Genomic DNA, 20817 nt, shown 5'->3' on the forward strand with positions numbered 1-20817 from the left:
AAGGATTCTACCAGCCGATCTGCCAGGGGATAGCCCCATGGCATCTGCCAATAAGACAGAGGAGTGTCCACTTCTTTAAAGATCCCTACCTGACTGGCTGGAATTTCTGTTCTGTGAGCACACAAACCACACAATACTTAAGCACAGAAATATCAGTAAATAGCACTTATACACAGTGGGCCCCAGGGGGGAACCAAACCATACATTAAGAAAGTGGTATAAGAACTGCGACTCGAGTTAGAACAATGTTGAAAGGAGGTAGAATTGCTGCGACCTCAAGGAACGTAGCGAGAGAGAGGTAGAGAGTGTGCTCCTCTGTGTTTCTGAGCACACTATATTTGAATTAGAAAAGCAGGTTTGGAATTGTGATGGAAATATTTCTTCCCATACAGTAATTCCAGAAAAAGAACATCCCACACAATCATGTAACTCGATTTAAACTGTGCTTTGAAGTGAATGAATCTGCTTGGAAAGGCTGTTGTGTAAATGACATCCTGGGTAAAAATCTTTCACAGAGAAACAGTGACAGAACAAAATGCTTCTACAAGTTTGTTCTGCAGAACCAAGGAAGTGTGAATTAGGAAAAAAAACAGATTCTCTTGAAGCACTTGCGTTCACTCCTTGCACTGTCCGCATGAATGAAAAGTGTTAATTGAAGGCAGCTTACCTGAGATCTCTTTGAAGAGAAGTCACAAGTACAGTGGGATTCATGATCTTGGTACATATATGAAATGTAGCATATAAATAGAGAGAGAAATAAAAATCGTCTAGACTCATAATTCTGAGAACCAGCCCCAGGCAACACGAGGAGCACTTGTAGTTTTTGAAAAGCTTGGCTAACATAACATCACACTCCATAACCAAAGCAAGGGGCCAGCTCTGGAAACTGACCTGGGGCATCAATGACATAGAGGAAAGACTACATGTAATGCCTAAATCAATGGGCACTGTTACATGATGAATGTCAATAGAAGCATTTGTTACAGAAGATTAAAATTAAAGTTGGTAGTCATAGTAAATATGCAGTAAATACAAATCTGCAGCACAACCTCAACACAAAGGCTATATTATGATGGTATTAAGTACCAAAGTAAAAAACTATTTTCAGTAAAACATAGCATGTAAACAATGAGTTTTGGAATCTGTTTCCCTGAAAACTGCTATTGTTGTAGTCTTGCGAAAAATGAGGTTTTGTGTTGGAAATAAGGTGAACATTTTGCAGGAAAGTACTGCTAACCTGACACCGTGAAAAAGTTACAAAAGCTTCGATCATGTTAGAAGTACAGTGATGGCTTGGTCTGCCGAACACTGTTAGACTCAAATTACAAGATACGGGAGATCTGGAGTAAGAAAAGATTATTGGCAAGGAAAGGTAAGGCAGGTTGCTCTGTGACGTCATCAGCAGTGACAGACGCTCTTCAGTGATTAATTACATCAGCGGGTTGAGGTGTTCTTCTGTGATGTGAGCAACACTGAGCGAAGCAGCTCTGTGATGTTATGAGGTGTGAAATGTGTGCTCAGTGACGTCATCAGCTTTTACGGAAGCAGGTGTGTGATGTCATCAGCAGAAAGGGAAGTTGCTTTGTAAGGTCAGCAACTCTAGTTTGAGGAAGCCAGGAAATCTGGCAGTGAAGTGGTAAATTAAAAATATAAAATGGTAAGTACACTTCAGTCAAGAAACTGATACATAAAACACGACTGAAGCCTGTGTATTTAATTTTAGGAAAAGACGGGAAAACACATTATTGTTTCAAGAAAAACAAGCGTACGGGCCTCGCACTAAAAGTGGGAGCGTTGAGGGGAGTGCGCCTGAGAGCACACAAAGCGTTTCCCTTGCAGGGGCAAGCCAGTGGCACCATTTGTGTTTGCAAGTTAATTACAAACATATGGTGCCAAAGCTCGCTCCCGCAAGGGAATTGCAAAACGTGCATGTGTTGCCATTGAAAGCAATGCAACGTGTGCAATTTTTTGGGATAGAAACTGAATCGATGGCTAATGGTCTTTTTCCTATGCAGTGCATGTGCGCTGCGTAGGCGAGACGTGAAAAATAATTGTTGCCTACTTGTCCTTGGGAAGGAGAGGTCGCCTAGCGGCTAAAAGATGCATCTGGATAAAAGCATCACTATGTATCCCACCATTTCTCCTTTGACTGTATTGTGTGAGCTTGGTCAATTGAACCATTCCTCCGTGCATACTTTTTATCAGTATCGGTAGGTCTTAGCAAATCAATAGGTTAAGTAGCTGTGATGTAAAACTGAACATTGTCAACATATGACCTTTGAATTGAATTCTAGCCCCTTGCGAATTTTCCTCCACACTTTTTAAGGTGGGAGGTGGGTTGAGCTCCCGCATTTTCACGCAGGAGCCTCACACCGCCCAAACTTTGGGTAATATCGACTTGATAGGTGTTGGCTACGTAAGGTTGTGGGAGTGGGGTGGGGGGTGCATATACTTGAAAGCAGGGTGCCCTAAAGTCCTAATGGACAGCTTGAGAAGTCTAGTCGAAAAGGACATTGTTTGAAATAAACTGTTCAAGAATTTCCATCCATCTATCCAGCCGTGCATCCTTTCAATCATCCTTCCCTTCATCCACCCTTTCACTCATCCATCCTTTCGCTCATCCATCCTTTGTCATCCACCATTGTACTTAATCTAGCCATTTTTCTTTTCACTCTTTCATCACCCATTCTTTCACTCAGCCATCCATTCAGCTATCCTTTTGCTCTTCCTTCCACCCAATCACTCAATCATCCATCCACCCTTTCACTCATTCATCCTTTTTCATTCATCCAGCCATCCTTTCATTCATCCATTATTCTATCTATCCACCCTTTCATTCACCAACCAGTTTCTCATCCATCCGTTCTTCCAATTATCTTTTCACTCATCCATCCTTTACCTCATCCATCCTTCCATCCACCCACACTTTCAATCCATCTGTCCATCCTCCCTTTTACTCACCCACTAAGGGTAGTATGTTCTAAATTAAACAAACATTGGCATAGCCAATAGGTCTCGCCTTTGGGACCTTATAAGTGTTTAGCCATGCAACAGTTTATGTTATTTGCACCAAGAATATTGTACTGCATAACTAAATATGTATAAGGTTTCAAATGCGAGACCTATTGGCTATGCCAATGCTTGTTTCATGCGGCGCCCCGCCATAAAACTGCCTCCCTCTACTTTAGACCTTTTTCGCCTAAATCTTCAAGGCCAAAATCAGCCCTTATTGATATCTATTGGATCTGGGACAAGTTTTTCTAGTAACATTATGTTGACAAATGGCCCTCTCTGACATGTAACCCCAAATGCTTTTCCTTCCTCCTCCTTTCTACCTCATTTGTGTTGGCTTTAGGACTCTGAACACTTTACTACTGCTGACCAGTGCTAAAGTGAATGTCATCTCTGTATAAAAAGTGATTACATTGGATTATCCACAATTTGGATTTTTATTGTATCTGTAAACCCCTAGTAGAGGGCACTACCTGTGCCCAGAGCCTTTACATTAAATGCTACTAGTGGGCCTGCAGCACTGATTGTGCCATGCACAGAAGTAGTCCTTTAAACATGTCTCCAGAGTGCCACTGCAGGGCATGTGTGTGTAGTTTTAATACCACTAGGCATTTTAAGCCGCTACCAAGACTTAAACTCCCCTTTCATTACACACACGTCACTCCTAAAGTAGGTCTTAGATAGACCATAGAGCAAAGTGATGTGTAAGTAAAAGGTAGGACATGTACTTTTAAGTTTAGCATGTCCTGGTAGTGAAAAGCTCCTAAATTCATTTTTCCCTACTATGAGGCCTACTCTTCTCATTGGGTATTGTTGGGAATTCCTTATTACACTTTTAAGCTGTATTTCCTGATTAAAAAGCAGTACCTGGAGTAGGAGCTACGCAGCCAACCAAGATGGCCGCATAAGCTCCCGGCTCCGTCGACCTCCGCCGGCGACTCGTCCATCCTGTCGTTTATCCTCCACCCACGCCCTGTGCATGGATGTATGAAGGTTGCCTGATGCCAACGGTGCTTTCCCGGGTTTCCTACCTTATTCAGAGACGAAACTATGTTGTGTCCCATTTCTTGGCCTACTCCCGGGCTGCCGCCGGGACCTCGATTTTTGGAACACCCGAGAGGGACCTGATCAACATCGGCTGTGGGACCGCGACTGTGGCCGGTCTTCCAGGTCTGAATACTTCTTTCTGCTCTTGACTCCTGTCCTCGTTGATTGCTGGTGCCGGAGAAGAGACGGAGAAGAGACACTGTGACGTGCTGCGATCCTCCTGCACCGCGACTGTGGGTCGTGTGCCTGACCCTCGTTTCCCGGTCCGGGGGCTGACGGGCTGCACCCACGGCCGGTGTCTGTTCTGAGTGTGCCAGTTCGGGGTGCCCTTGTTGTTGCGCTCGCCAGATGTGTGCTCGGAGCCCGGCGATGTGGGCTGGAAATTGTGTCCCCCTCCGTCCTCTGGACCCCGGGATGGAGGGGGTGGATGGCGCACATTCATTGAGATCCGTAATGGCGGAGATTGGGGTGCTCCGCTCGCAATTCACAGGCGCATGTGTCTCCCTGGCGGCGAAACTGGATGCTGTCTGCTCGCGACCGGCCACAGATGCTGCAGCGCCTGCACAGAAATCTGCGCTCCAGATGAGCGATTTGACCCCCCATCTACAGGGTCCCGAGCGGCAGCTCGACTTTGCTCCTTTGAGAGTCGGCATCACCTTTCCTTCATCTGCTACAGCACATGGTCTTCCCTCTACGTCTCCTATCCGATGGTGTGTCGTCTCTGGATGTCCTGTTCTTCATTGCCGAGTCTCAGGGTCCCGTCGATGGGGATCGCCATTTTCCTTTGTTCCTGCCCGTTTGCATAACGAATGCCGCCATTTTGAGACCAGATTTTGCTTCACCTTCACTGCCTTGGTCCGCCATGGACGCTTTGACTGCCTCTGGTCGGATGTGGCTTGGTCGGGATGTGCTCCGGAACGGATTCGCACTGGTCAGGGCTGACTTTGACTTTGAGGTTTTCTTTCTCCTCGCCACTGCTTTGGACCATCTGAGACTGTCCCTTGGTTTGCAATTGCTATGACTTCGGCAATAGATCTCCTCGTGAGGCTTGCAGGGTTGACTTCTATTTCCCTGGGGTTGTTCCGTTTACTTCTGCCGGGACTGCACCGAATACTTCTCCGGGCCGGGGGTAGGAGGTGGGGGGGCTTTTCCTGGTGACTGTCCTCCCCATGATAATGCTGACTTGTATGTTTTTGCTTTATTGATGATGATTGCGCTATGGGGGGGTCACCGCCGGCGGGGGGTATCAGGTGTCCGGGGGCTTGTTTGATTTTCTCCTCCTCCGCTTCTTCTTATATTTTCCCTTCTGTGGGGCAGTTCCGGGGCGACAGGCACGCTGTTAGTGGGTTAGGCCGTAGCCATTACAGGGGTGCAGTGTGGTGGGTGCGGGGGGGGTTTGTTATTTTAGTTTGTTTTGTTCTATGGTCCCTATCGCTCTTTTCCGGCTTTGGGAGGGTTCTTTCCTCTTTCGTAGGGTTGGCTGTCTCTTGGTCTTGCACCTTTCTTTTTCTTTTTTCGGCTTCTCGACAAGACTCTGTTTTTCTGTCCTTGGTGGTTAGGCTCTCTGGGGTGATGTTAGAAATGTGGATTATTGTAATGTGGTTTATTGTCCAGTATTATCGCCGTGGCTGCCTGGATTGCATAGTTGCTTTAGTTATAGCCTATCACAGACTGTAATTGGGGTAAGTCCCAATCGTCTCCTTTGTGCTCCTATTCTGTGAGGTGCGATGTCCTTGTTGTTGCAGCCCCTACTCTTTTTCTAAAATTTAAAAATGAAAACCCCACATCCTGTTTGCGAGCCCCACAACCGCATCTGGTATACTTTGATATATCCTGTTTACTGATTGGCTTCAGTCTCTCCTGTTATCATTGATTGTCTTTGCGGCCGGCCATGATGGTTGTGGGCCTGCGCATGTATCTCCTTTTTGTTTTGAATAAAGGTTTTTTTTTTTTTTTTAAAAAAAGCAGTACCTGTGTCATTTTGAGAATATTTGGAATGGTAATGATAAATACTATTTACTGGTAAATTTCGATTTAACACTACTCTTTCTCGAATAAATTTTTTAGAATGTGGACATTTCTCTGCTCTTAAAGCTCTGTGTGCCTGCAGTCTGCCTATAATGCATGACTGGGGTGGGTGACAGACGCAAACATAGGAAGGTGAGGTGTTTCTGAGTACCGATCTGCATTCTGATGGCTCATCCTGGGCAGGATGGAAAGAAGGAGCTGACACACCAGAATAGGCAGTGTCCCTTCCCCACACAAAGGACTGATTACCCCCTACAGCGAGTCTGTACAGCAGTGCCGGTGATGTTGCCTGCAGCAAACCATTGTCTAGGTATCCTATTTACCTGATATGCCTTTAAAATGGATGAATATAGTGGCCAAGGGAGGAGCATTAGCAGAGATCGAAAGATGGACTACCTTTGGTGTAAACCATGTTGGAGACCTCTATTGGGATGGAGTATTGCTTAGGTTTGAAGACTTGTCTGAAGAATTTAATACACCTAATGGAAATTTTTTAGCACATAAGGCATTGGTTGCAACAAAAGGATTTATTGGAGAAATGGAGATTCTGAACCTGCCACACATCAGGTGTGTCAACAGCTCTGTACAACAAAAGGGTGTGTAAGAGCGGTTTCCTATCTATATTGTACGATTTTTGCAAATATTCTATCTTCTCTTGCTGAGTTGAAATTAAAATGGGGTAGAGACTTAGAGATCCAAAAGCATGATTTGGACTGGGATTGGATTGCAGCGTAATTACTAGCTGTTTCTACTAGGGTCGAATTAATCAATTTCTCTATCTTGCATAGAGTTTATCTTACACCAGTCATGATTAACAAGTTCTCTGCCTTTAATTAGCAGGGTTCTGGGAGGAAGTAATATAATATATTAGTGTAATAACTTTGCGAGATATCCATTGTACACCCTTACTGTGCCTTCTATGGGGATACCCTTGTCTTAAAATTAAAAAAACTACTACCAGATTCACTGACTTAAGTTCAATTTTGGCAAAATAAAAAATTGACTATGCACTGGAAATCAGTGCATGGTCACTCAAATTACTAGATGGAATAAAGAAATTATTAAATTGGCAAGTTTAGAGAGTGTTGTCTTTTTTCATGAGGTAAAAAGAGATTGAGTGAAAATTGGGGGTTAAAGCGTGGGAACACCTGGTGGATAGTTTGTTGGCCTCAGAAGTAGATACAGATTTACTGAATAGGTCCCAGAGTCCTTGCGGTTAAGAAAAGGAAAATCTAGTTTAATACTGATAAATTGGGTGCTAATGGATACTACTGTTATGTACTTGGGCATGTGGAATATTTTGACACTTTATTTCTGACTGCGTTTCTTGATTAGAGGTAACTGTGCGTGGGGGATTGATGTTATAGTTTATTTGTACTAATTTAAGATATGTATCAAATATAGAGAAGTTGGAATATTCTTGAATGCTTGGGGATGCATGTTATTTGAGATATATTGATATCACTTTTATTTGGAAATTGAAGTTATCTGTTTTTTTCTCCTTTTCAACCTATAATTCTATCTATTTATAATAAATTCTAATAAATAGATCAAATTATAGGTTGATCTATATTTCGATCTATTTATTATAAATTATAATAAATAGATCGAATTATAGGTTGAAAAGGAGAAATAAAGGCTGTGGGGTTTTAGGTTTAAACCTATAATAACTGATAAAACCCCACTGAAAGAGCAATAGCCCTCACCAGTGAAAACATATAAACACTGAAAAAACACCTGCACAACCACAAACTAAATGCCATTCAAAGAAAGGAAAAAGAGAGTGAAGGTCATTTATTTTCATCCTGACGGGGCCAATACAATGTAACGTTATACAAGCTAGCAGTAACAAAGCCTGGGCTAACATTATTCTGCTTGAGTTTTGTTGTTTAGGGATGCCACTAAAACATTGTTTCTTAATCCTTTTGCTTTTTTTCAGTTTTGTGGTCTTTGATCTAAAGACGCAGGGTTTAGAATCATGTTTTAGGTCTCATTTAAATATTTTATAAATTGTAGAGAATCAGGAAATATCAAAATCATATTTGATATTTTGGCTGCGTTTGATACTTTCACTGATCGGTGAAATGGCTTGTTTCATAAGAATCTTTCCTAATATGTGTAATCACATTTACCGACAGAGAATGGGTAAAAACCCTTAATACATCAGCCCACAGTTTCTAGTAGGTCAGTATGGACAGTAGGTGAATTGCCAACACCTTAGGTTTTAAACAGTTAATGCAAGGTATAGGGACAAGTATATGTATAAAGAGTGCTATCATCAAGCATCTAGGATAGTGATGAAAACATGACACCAGACTTTTGGAAAACATGGAGTGTCACTTGGAAAGCTCTGCAAAAAATGTTCTTTCCAAGTTCAACAAAGATTGGAGTGATATTGTTTGTATTTGCAGTGATTCAGCTACATATATGAAAAAGTTGTGTGATGACCTATATTATTATTGTGGTAAGCGTTTACAGAATGTTTGCTGAATGATGGTGCCAAAGACAAGAAATGTGAGGATCTTTGGTCGCATAAAGATAGTGATGTGAAAAAGTGCACTCTACTGCATTATTAGATTTTTACAGGAAAACATAACTTCTGTAGTGGACATAATCAAAAAAACTAGAGATTGAAAAAACCCTTGTCTGCCAAGTGTTCAGCATAATTGGTGTAGATGTGTGGAGAAGTGTGGCTCAATGGTTAGAGCGGCAGACCCTGATGCAGAAGTTTGGCCCGGGACCAGGGTTCAATTCCTCCCTCAGCGAGTCTTGGGCTCAATTTCCTCGGACCTGATAATTCTCGCCTCTGTGCCTATTTTAATCATGTGTCCTTCTCTGCAACTCTGGGCAATAGCTTGCTTAATCTCCACAAAGGCCCCAACAATGCTAGGATGCCTGGCCTCACCTTGGGGGTGCCCAGGAGTGGGCACTTCACAGGGAAAGGCCAGGAAGGGTTCCTTAGCGGTATTGGTACAAGCACAGAGATGCCTCCGGGTAGTCGTGCGCTATACAAATGACTGTATATTAAGCATGGGCGAATTTTGCGAATCTCGCGTTCGCGAATTTTGCGGATTTGCGAACTCGCAATCCGCAAAATCCGCGAATTCTCGCGAATTTGCAGATTTTTTTTTGTGTGTTTGCGCGGGTTTCTGCCAGTTCGCGAGGGTTTTGTACAATGTCGCAAATTGCGAACTTACCTGTCGGGTCGCAAGTTTCGCGAACTTGTTGTTTCTACGTGTCCAGCCTGTTTGGGACACTCTTCTTCATCACTGCCACTCTCTGTCACCACTGCCACTCTCTGACTACTCATGCCACCCTCTGGCCCACCCATGCTACCCTCTGTTTCATCACAGCACCCTCTGGTTGTCCAGGCAGTGTACATTATTGTGGCAACGCAAGCACACCTTCCCTGCCTCAAGTGACCTGAATTAATTTGGGGCTGATTAATGTGTCACAGAATATTTTTTTAGCTGGCACCTGCTTCCTTAGTGCTTCCTGATTAGTGATCTTTTGCACTTGCTAAGTGCTTTCATTGTTGCAAAATTAGTTACAACACCTGCCCTGCCCCAACTGACAATAATGAATTAGGGGCTGATTAATGGATTTGAACTTCCAGCCTGGCTCCTGCTTGTCTCCCTTAGCTGTAATTCAGGACCTTTGTGGCATATGTGTAACTATTCTGAGGTTCAGAGCAGGGTCACATAATAGTTGCAACTGGCAACTGAACTCTGGCGGGGCCCCTCAGGAAGCACTACAGGAAATGGCTACTAATGATGAGCCTGAACTTTTGAACCTGGTAAGTAGTTTCAGTTTTGCTAAGATCGTATTTCTGCAATTTTGCACTTATTCGCGGGGTGCGAAAATGTACTGGGAAGCCGCGAACTCACGCGAACAGTGCGAGCAAAATCCGCTGCTCGCGTATTTGCGGATTTTGCGGGAGATTCGCGAATCTCGCGGATTGCGAATTTACCGAATTCCGCAAAATCCGCGAGCGAAACGGATTTTCCGCCCATGCTTACTGTATATGTAGTGCACATCATTTTTTATCTGTATTATATGCCTGTCACTACTGCACTAAGGTCTGTTTAATGAAACTAATAGAAATTGTTTAAACTAAAAAAGAAAAGAAAAATTCATCTGGAGCCAGGGCGGAGAGGAAAGTGCTTCTGTGCACTTCAAAGACCGTTCTTTTAAGTCACCCTTACTTCAAAGGCACAAATGGGTGTAAGAACTGGTTTTCTGACCCCACCAAATCAGACACTTCTGGACCTGTACAGAACCATTGTCAGAAGAACTGCTGTGCTGCTACATTGATTGTCATTGTGCTGGACTGCTGTTCTACTAGATCTGTTTTTCTGCTGTTCTACTATGCTGCCTGCTGCTCTCTGACCCTGCTAAGGGAGAGCTGGAATTTGCCTTGCACCAAATTGATCTCCATGGGCTTATTGGCCTGCATTCAGTTGCTTGAGACTCAGGGGTATCAGAGTCTCTACCCCTGCACATGTGCCTGGTTCACTTTAGAGAAACGATGAATCCGCTGACTGAGTGAAACAGCAGTTGATGCATCATCCCTGTGGCAGAAACAGAACCTGGTGCATCACATTGGAATGAACGCACCGCTTGCAGAAACCGATGATAGGAACCACACATCACATCCACATTAGTAAAACGAGATTGATGCATTCTTTGACTGAGTGGAGAAACTGATGCATTGCACTGGGAACCAACGCCTCTTGGCTTCACCACTTTGTCTTTAGAACTGATGCATAATCACACTGCGTGGAGAAAATTAAGGCACCTCGCTGTTGCGACCAGGATGAGATACTTTGTTCATCTGAGCTTGCGTGGGTCCTGTAGCTGGCCTGCCCTCCATTGTAGTTGGCTGAACTTTGACTTTGTCATAGTCCAGTGCGACCAGATTATCCCCAATGGTGTTTTATTGCCTCTAAGAACTAGAACTCTTCATTCTTTAAAAATTCATAACTCGACTTATAATTGCTGTTTTTCATCAGCTTGGTCTTGTTTAATTTATAAAATTGTTGCATATAGTTTTCCAAACTAGTGTGGTGCTTTCATTGTGTTACTATGTGTGAGTTACACAAATACTTTACGCATTGCCTCTTTAGATAAGCCTGACTGCTCTGTGCCAAGCTACCAAAGTGTGAGCACAGGTTATCTTTTAGTGTGTATTTGACTTATCCTGACTAGGACTATGGTTCCTGTTTGGACAAGGTGCATACTTCTGCCAACCAGAAACCCAAATGGTTCTAGCACATTCTAGTTTGAAAAGCTGCGGACCTGGTTTTAAGATGTTAAGATAATCTTAACATACCCTAATCTTTCTTCTAAGCTGCGGACCTGGTTTTAAGATGTTAAGAGAATCTTAACATACAGCAACCAACTACTACTAGTTCTCTGTCTGTATGCAGCCATGACTTAATATAAAACTGCTTCACAGGGATTCCTATGTAGTCAGACCTATTGTATCACATGGCTTCTCTATCTGAGTTTCCACCTCTGCTGTTTTTCAAAGCTTATGCCCTGATAGTCATAGTGAGACAACTCTATATTTATACGCCATGGACCCTAATCTTTCTTCTAAGCTGCGGACCTGGTTTTAAGATGTTAAGAGAATCTTAACATACAACAACCAACTACTACTAGTTCTCTGTCTGTATGCAGCCATGACTTAATATAAAACTGCTTCACAGGGATTCCTATGTAGTCAGACCTATTGTATCACAGGTTTCAGCGTGGCCTGCTCAGCTATCGGAGATGTACCAAGCGAAAGGTATAGAAGCACCAATGGACTCCCAGTACCCAGCAGGATCTTAGGAAGTTGTCCTCTGATACCTGTAGCTTGTTTAGGTTGATCTACCCCCATACCTCTGCTCCACACAATGCAATCACATTTGGCTGGTAGATCTGCAGAATATTACTTATTGATTGACTGCCAACCTTTTCTTTAAAGTTGCCGTTTGTACTAGGCTGACACATGGCTTCTCTATCTGAGTTTCCACCTCTGCTGTTTTTCAAAGCTTATGCCCTGATAGTCATAGTGAGACAACTCTATATTTATACGCCATGGACCCTAATCTTTCTTCTAAGCTGCGGACCTGGTTTTATTAGCATGATATTAGCTTTTATAGGGTTTATAATTAGGTCCTTTAACATACAATGGGGTATAAAAATGTCCAGAAATCGGTACAGTGCATGTTTAGTCCTAGCTGACAAAACAACATTATCTGCAAGAAGCACAGGTGGGATGTTCTTGACAGCTACAATTAGAACATCAGGATCTGCTTTTAACAAGTAGTCAACCACAGTGTTTAAAAGTAGGCTTAAAAGGACCGAGGCTAATACACAACCCTGCCTAACTCATCTTTCATTCTCAAGCATATCATTGCATTCGCCAGACGGTCCAGACAGGACCCTGGCACCGTTACTAGAATGCAATCAAATTATTTTACTTGAGAGAGTTCCAAATTCCCATCTCTAAACTCAACTTCTCATGTTTAATGAGCTGGAAGGGGTGCATAGACATAATATCAAGTTTTTTATTTCGACCTACAGAACTATCAAGTTGGAAATATCAAAGGGACAGAATATCGACATCAAGAATATCGGTGACCCGAATATCGACCTGAATGTAAGAAATATTGTTTTTGTTAATATTGAAGTCATTAATATCATTTGCAAAAATATTGTTGTTAATATTATTGAAGTTTATATTAGTGTTATGTATTTTAATATGCATTGTATATGTATGTGTTCTATATTTTTGTATTAAGTATTGTATTTTTGTTGAAATATATGTATTACATTTTTCTAGCTATTTTTTTAAGTACATTTTGCATTTTAGTATCGTAGTGGGTTGTGGGTTTAAAGGGGAATAGGGTGGGAAGAAATTTAATTTTAGTAAATTAAATAATAATGTTTAGGATTCATTAATTATTTGTAATTACATTTTGCATTTTAGTTCTGTAGCGGGTTGTGGGTTTATAGGGGAATAGGGTAGGAAGTAATTTAATTATAATAAAGTAATTATAACTTTTTATTTATTGGTATTGATAAATAATTATTTGTTAATTATTAATTATTAATTGGTCATTCATTTTTATTAATTGATTAATTGATAAATATATTAATTGTGTTAATTTATTTTGGGATTGGGTTGTGGGTTCATAGGGGAATAGGGTGAGAAGTAATGTAATCATAATAAAGTAATCATTAATTTTGATATAATGGTATTGATAATTAGTTTATTGTTAATTTATTATTAATTGGTAATTAATTACCCTCTGAAGTGGGAATAGTAATTTTTACCCTTACGCTAGCCAACACTTTCCCTTCTGTTGCACTCTCTGGAGTGGGAATAGTAATTTTTACCCCTACGCTATCCAACACTTTCCCTACTGATGTATTCTCTGGAGTTGGAATAGTAATTTGACCCCTAATCTATCCAACACTTTCCCTACTGTTGCACTTTACTGGAGTGGGAATAGTCATTTTTACCCCTACGCTATCCACCACTTTCTCTACTTTTGCACTCACTGGAGAATAGTCATTTTTACCCCTACGCTATCCAACACTTTCCCTACTGTTGCACTCTCTGGAGTGGGAATAGTAATTTTTACCCCTACGTTATCCAACACTTTCCCTACTGCTGCACTGACTTTAGTGGGAATAGTAATTTTTACCCCTACGCTGTCCAACACTTTTCCTATTGTTAAACTCTCTGGAGTGAGAATAGTAGTTTTATCTCCTTCGCTATCCAATACTTTCTCAACTGTTTTAGTTAATGTAGTGTATATATATATTTTTTTAAATAACATTATTGTAATTTTTAATTTGTTATGTATATTTTTATATATATTATTGGTGATTATATATATATATATATATATATATATATATATATATATATATATATATATATATATATATATATATATATATATATATATATGTGTGTTTATAATTTGTCAAATGTTTTAAACATTTTATAAGTTATTAAAATAATAATAAATATTACTAAGTAAATATATATATATATATTATATTTTATACATATATGTTTAATTTATATTTCAATTATATGTGTTAGTTATAATTTTAAACATTTAAAACAATTTTAACTGTGTTTCTTTTAATTATATGGCGTATTTACTTTATTTTACATTATTTTTTAAACATAATAAAAAATGTTTTCAACAATGATATCTTTGACAGCAATATTTTTTTCTCGCTATTGGAGATAGGACTTCGATATTCTTGGCATCGATATTTTTGTGTTGATATTTCTGTAGCTCGATATTCTGTCAGTGATCCGCTTGAAGGATGACTTCAGGTCTACAAAGGTCAGATAAGTGACCCCTTCTTACCAGCCATGTACTTGAAGGTAATCATGTATAAGCAAACTGATTGGTCCACCATTGCCTAGGCCAGGGGTCTCCAAACCGGTCCTGGAGGGCCGGATTCATGCCAGATTTTTAAAATAACTACATGTATCTCAATGGGGATATCCCAAAAATCTGGCATGGATCCGGCCCTCCAGGACCGGTTTGGAGACCCCTGCCCTAGGCCATAACCTTCTTTGTGTCCATCAAGCCTGAAATCTATTGCAGTTTATCCTCAAAATCCTCAGAAAAAGTTTACACAGGAAACAGATGCGAGAATGAAAACTGTGATAAAAAAAACTGCTAACACAGCAAATTCTAAGAGAAAGTATGTGTAGTGTCTGCAGCTCACCTGTGATGGGAACAATCACAGGCTGAAAATTGAGGATCTGTTAAAGGGTAATAAAATTGTAGTTCCATTTTGCCTTGTGGTTGCTGTGATTTTGTTTTAGATTCCTGCAGATGCAGATTAGTACAAAATCATTGACTTGTGCCAAGCATTCTTCCATAATTCTTCCTGAAGATAGCCAATATCTGTTTGTATTCAGACTCCTCAATGAAGTCCTAGTTCGGTGTCATACCCCTCAAGGTATACAGAAAGCCCATCAATCTTTAGTCAGAATAGGTTTGCCTTGACTTCATGTCATTCTCTTGCTGCATTTGGTTGAGCCTTATGCTAATTACCTATTTAATTATTATGAATTTTGACTATTATTTTTCACCTTAAATTATTGCATAAACCTTTTAAAGTTTGTGTTTTACTACTGCCTCCAGTGGATTTATTTCTGTTAAATGCTGATTTTCTTATTGTGTTTGGGTGCCTTTTGGGGACACTCTGTCTCATACCTGCGTGAAGTTTCACACCGTCCCTGATCCTGCTTAGCAATGATAGCAATGAGTGAGTTCATTCTTCTGCTAAAGAGGTAGCCTACAAGTCACAGTTTTACATCCCCGATGGTTGGTGAAGAGGGAAAAGTGCCTGTTGCAGAGAAGTGTTTATAAACTGCAGGCCCATGGAACAGAAATACAACGAAAGGTCAGGGTCTTTATTCAATGCAACCCAGGCAAATTGATTTATTTAGTACAGAGATAGTTCATTGTAATAGACACCCATTATGACCACTGACTGTAACCTCAAGGCCATAGGTTCTGTTGGAATCGGAAATAAGATTTTATTGTGCAATTATTTAAAGTTACGTCAAAAAATTGCAATGACGCTGTGCAAACTGGAAATACAAAAAACCCCTTCACCATTAAACCTCAATCCATTGTCCTCCACTGGCATTTAAAGGTTTAAGATACTTGTAGGTGTAATAAACCCCAGTGATTGCTTCAGCTAACAATTGAAACCATGAATACCTGCTGGATAGACACATTCTCATGGAAGTATGTTATCCTGGTGGGTTTATGCACCCACTGAAGACTTTACGCCTACATTTGATTTCTGTCCGCTTTGTTCCACCTGATCATCTTGTCATCCATGCACCCAAAGGGTGCCCAGGAACCTGAGACAAGTAACATCACTGTTTAACCTCCTCAAGTCCATGAAACATTGTATGAATGATACATATGGAGTAACTACTTACTCAATAATCCAGAAAGCTCTCTGGGCTTCAAATGTGGTAGGTAAGTATTATATAATATCAATACACAGTGTCAGCTCCCTCATTGGAGTGTACAAAAAAGGGATGGATGGAATGCTTGAATTAACCCCAGCCACTGGTCACTCCTTGGGGTTGCATCCCAGTCTATTGTTAATATGCACACTCTGCAACCTCAGTTTGGACTTAATCATAAGCAAATCATTCTTGACCCTGCTTCAGTAAGAAAAGTCCAGCCCAAACCAATCTGACTATCTCAAGGGCTGTGGGGTTGTAAGGAAGGGGGTGTTAAGAGGCTGAAGAAGTTGGGAGAAGACCTGGGGGAAGATCGATACATGAAGAGCATGGGGAAACTCAGCAATACAAATAGTTAAGGGGAGCGAGAAGGTAGGGGGTAAGAAGATGTAGAGCACTTCCTCAGAGGGACCTGAATCACATGGAATTGAGGGGGAATTGAGGGGGTCCAGGAACTTACCAATGGGCATCTCAAGGAAATGAGGAGTATGAGAGCAGTTGTGGGTGGTGGTGTGGGGAAGGTTAAACCAGCAACAAGGAGATGAGGAGATTGAAGAGTACAAGAGCAGGTGTGGGCTGTGGTGTGAAGAAGGTTCAACCAGGTACATGGAGAAGAGGGGGTTGAAGCGTACAAGAGTGCGTGTGGATGGTGGTGTGAAGAAGGTTAAACCAGCGACAAGGAAAAGAGGGGTTTGAAGAGTAGAAGAGCTGGTGTGGGCGGTGGTGTGAAGAAGGTTCAACCAGCGACAAAGAGATGAGGCGATTGAAGAGTACAAGAGCAGCTATTGGCGGTGGTGTTGAGAAGGGTCAACCATAAAAAAGAGGATAAGGAGGTTGAAGAGTATGGGGGAGAGAGGAAGAGCAGGAAGATTGGAATGAGAAGGAAAAGACCATGGAGGCCAAGGACCACAGTTGGAAAGTCAAAGAAGGCTTGTGCTCTTTAGCCAATTTTATGTGAAAAATGTGCTGCAAAATGCAGTTTGAGCCCATATTTTTTAAATGTTCTTGGGGGAGAACCCCATCCCTCGAACCCTCCCTGCAGCCTGTCCCTCTGACCTGCTTTGTTTACTCCCTCATTGGCATAGGTTGAGAGGTGCTAAGGCCCTTTTTTCAAAGATCAGCAGCTAACTCTGTCAGTACAACACAACACAATACAACAAAGTACAATACTGCACAAAACTATACAACAGCAAATGTCACTATCATTACAGCAACAGTGATAACTTAAGAAAATGTAATTAGATCATACCAGTAATGATGGCAGTCATCATCAATGGAACGTGAATATTATAAATACTATTAGTACAGATAACAGCAATACTTATAATGACACAAATGAATATAACAAAAAACGTAAATGGACTGCACTCGTGATAGGGTTGGGACCCCCCTACTACCTCTTTGGGGCAGCAGCACCCTCTGCATCCCTACAATAGGTAGCAAGCCCAGCAGAATGGCATGGGTCCAGGAAGAAATGAGATCACTTACACTGCTTGAGCAGAACTAGCCCCTAGTACTGGTAGGCATGGTGTCTGCCCTCCTGCTAGGCTTCTCCTGCTCTGGGCACCCTCACACTCACCTGTTGATGGGGTAAGGAGACTACCGTGCCACGTGTGCAGTGCTCAGAAGTGAGGAGAGGAGGGTCTGGGCTCCCTTGAGCAGAGTGTGAACTGCCCAGCACACAGTGGTGTTCACTGTGGGAAGAAGCTGTCAGGTGTGCAGTGATGGTCAGTACAAAGGAGGAGGGCATTTATAGTCAGAGTAAATTATGTTAAGCAGCTTCTCAGGAATATTCTCACACAGCCTCCCCCATGGAGTCTGTTTGCAGCAGTAAAAAGACAGACCATGTTTGCTTTGATCTTGAAACGCAAACTAACGCTGTAAGTCACTCGCAGCCATCCTCATGACAGTAATCAGCTGCCAAAAGCCTGGGGTGCGAGGGAGGCCACATCAAGGATATTTTCTGGGAAGCTTAATACCGGATAGTTGTAAAACTAATGCCATACCTTGTGCAGCATCACCTGTTTACATAGGGCGTGTCAGCGTGCTGTTGCTGGGATCCACCAAATTTTCCTTTCTAAATGTTTCTTCAGACATTGTTCTGTATGTGATGTCTTTTAGCATGCTCATTTCTTTATCCAAAGATTCTTCAGCTTAGCCCAGTAGCAGTGAGGTGCTGGAATTTCTCTGCCATCTCAACCACATGGTCTGTTTATCGCTTGGTTGCCAACATTGGCCATTCTTGTCTTTTCAGCCATAAGCATTCATTTTTGACTCAAAAACCCAGCAAGAAATGTGCTGTAGCTAAAATTCCAGAACTGGTGGAAGGTCTTATACATGACATGGAACCCCTCCCCAGCTAAGTTTTAAAATTGTACAAAGGGTCAATTTAGAGCTTGGAGGATAGGGTAGTGGTCTGTCTGTCTCACTTGACAGAAAACCTACTCTGATGGCACACTGGAGTAGGGGTTGACCCTGTGGGTTGTTGGTTGACTGAGGTATTGGCCCTGGTCAAGGAACAGCCATAATTCTATGGTAGGGTGAACCACGAAAATAAATGTAGCTAAATTAACCTGTGCTTAACCCTGGATAGCCTTCCACAAAAATCAGTCGAAACACAAAACAAGAAAAATCCCTCACCAATTTGGAAAAATAGAGTACATTTTAATAAATTGTTTGACACCAAAAAAAAACAATCAGTAGAACTGTAGTTATAAATATTTAAAGGTTTTTGTAAAATCTAGCACGTAAAAGATGGTAACACCAACTGCATAAGACCAGGTCAAAGTCGAAAAATATGGCAGACCGCCGTGGAGCTCGGATGCAAGAAGGGGATTGGGCCCGGTCAGCTATTACCTTCGGACTTAGAGGAAAGTTTGAGAAAAATGTTCTGGGAAGGTAAAGATCTGCAGGACAAGGTGTATGAGGAGGGAGCATCGTCATTAGGGAGCTTTGGGTCGACGCGGCGGTGAAGATTTCTACGTTCAGACTTAGCGCCTGATTATGATTATGGCGGTCATCAGACCCCCAGATGGTGGCGCAGGGGTGGCGGTACACCTTTTTGCCGATTAGAACTTTGAAAATCAGATTGCTGAGGCAGCCCAATTTTGCCACAATGTAATATGCTGACAGTGGACTGGCGCAGTTCGATTCAATATTACGAGTTCGTCCACTGCCAGCATTTCTTGGCGGGAGCCCGGCCATGAAAAGGCTGGTGGTGGAAGAAAAAAGGCGGACCCTGAAGGGCCATATGTGCTCCCCGCCATGGAGATAAATTCAGGGGGGTACAACATGTTCCCCCTTGTCTGTTTATCCACAAAGTTCCAGCTCAGCATGGATGTCGACGTTGGAACTTCTTTGCCATTCTCATTTCGGTTCCTCTTTTCCAGGCACCGCCATGGGAAAGGCAAAAGACCGCCGGCCATAAACTCATCCTTGGTTGGGTTTGTTGCAGCAGAGGCAGCATTGCATCGATGTGCCAAACTCGTAATCAGGCTCTTACTCTCTTTTTAGGAAGTTGAAAATCTCCAGCGGGATGAGGCAGAGGGCTGTAGCCAAAGAGAGTTCCACGAGGCCAGAGACTCCTTTGGTGAAAGATCGCTGAACAGGATTTACTGTTGTGGAGAAGAATGTAACGGAAGATGTAGAAAAGTCAATCCGACCAGTGATGCACGTTGGGTAGATATGCAAGCAGGTTGATCTCGGTCTCCTGGTCCACAGCGCAGTTTCAGGCCTAAAAATGTCAAAGTTATGTTTGGGGTTTTGGCCATCTGAGCACATTTAGCACCATAACTAAGGGTCCAGGACTGGAGAGGCAGCACTTGGGGATTCAGGACTCACTCTGTTTGGGTACTGACATGGGTTCAAGATGATGGGAGCCTTATGTGTCCCTGTGGTTCTGAACAGGAGGCCAGCAAACTAGTCTTGGAGTGACTCTGATAGTCCTGGATGCAGATATAATGTCAAGGTTCAACAGCAGGGCTGAACTCCGAAGGTTCAAGACAGGTTCCAGGCAGCAGAAATGTCCTTCCATGTACAGCAGCCGTCTGACAGAGTGCACAGCAGGTCACAGTAGGTAGACCTCTGAGAGTCCTTCCGCAGGACCACAAGTGGACTGAAGAGTGGGTGTTAGGGTACTATTTTGATGCCTGGTGCCATTCCTTCTGGTATTTGGGAGAAACTTCTTGAAAGGTTCTTTGAAGTGCATGGGATTTCCTGTCTCCCCTGCCCTGGCTTCAAGCCTGCTGCAGTTCCTTTGTGTAAATGCAGTTGCAAGTGGGGCTGTGCTCAGCTCATGTTCCATCCTCCCAGCAGTTGGCCCATTCAGACACATCTGTAACTGTCAGTTACACCCAGTCATGTGACCGGAGACAAGCTGCAGGCACAAAATGGCAGAGGGCAGGAAAACACCAACTTTCTAAAAGTGCCATTTCCAAAATTGTAATGAAAAACCAGACTTTACCATTAAAGAGGATTTTTCATCACAATTTCATATATACCAAATATGAACTGGTTACCTGGTCTCCATCAAAACTTAGTGCATAGTAAGTGTAATAAGGCAACCCAATTTTATCTTATGGGACAGGTAGGCCTTACAGTAGTGAAACAAATTCAGGCGATTTTCACTACCAGGACATGTAAATGTACATGTCCAATCTCTTAATTGCAATGCACCCTGCCTATGGGCTGCCAAGGGTGTACCTTAGGGGTGAGTA

General features: G+C 42.2%; 1 protein-coding gene across 1 annotated transcript in view; it reads right to left on the bottom strand.

The window, feature by feature from the left end:
* LOC147693347 (TRPM8 channel-associated factor homolog) overlaps positions 1-17816 on the bottom strand; it is a 171546-nt gene extending 153730 nt beyond the window's left edge. Inside the window, exon 1 of the mRNA XM_086933678.1 lies at positions 17682-17816. The gene's annotated coding sequence lies outside the window, so the exon portion shown is untranslated. The remainder of the gene's footprint in view (positions 1-17681) is intronic.
* Between the last annotated feature and the right edge of the window lie 3001 nt (positions 17817-20817).

The sequence above is a fragment of the Lissotriton vulgaris genome, chromosome 8 (genome assembly GCF_964263255.1).
Source record: "Lissotriton vulgaris chromosome 8, aLisVul1.2, whole genome shotgun sequence".
NCBI classification, from domain to species: domain Eukaryota; kingdom Metazoa; phylum Chordata; class Amphibia; order Caudata; family Salamandridae; genus Lissotriton; species Lissotriton vulgaris.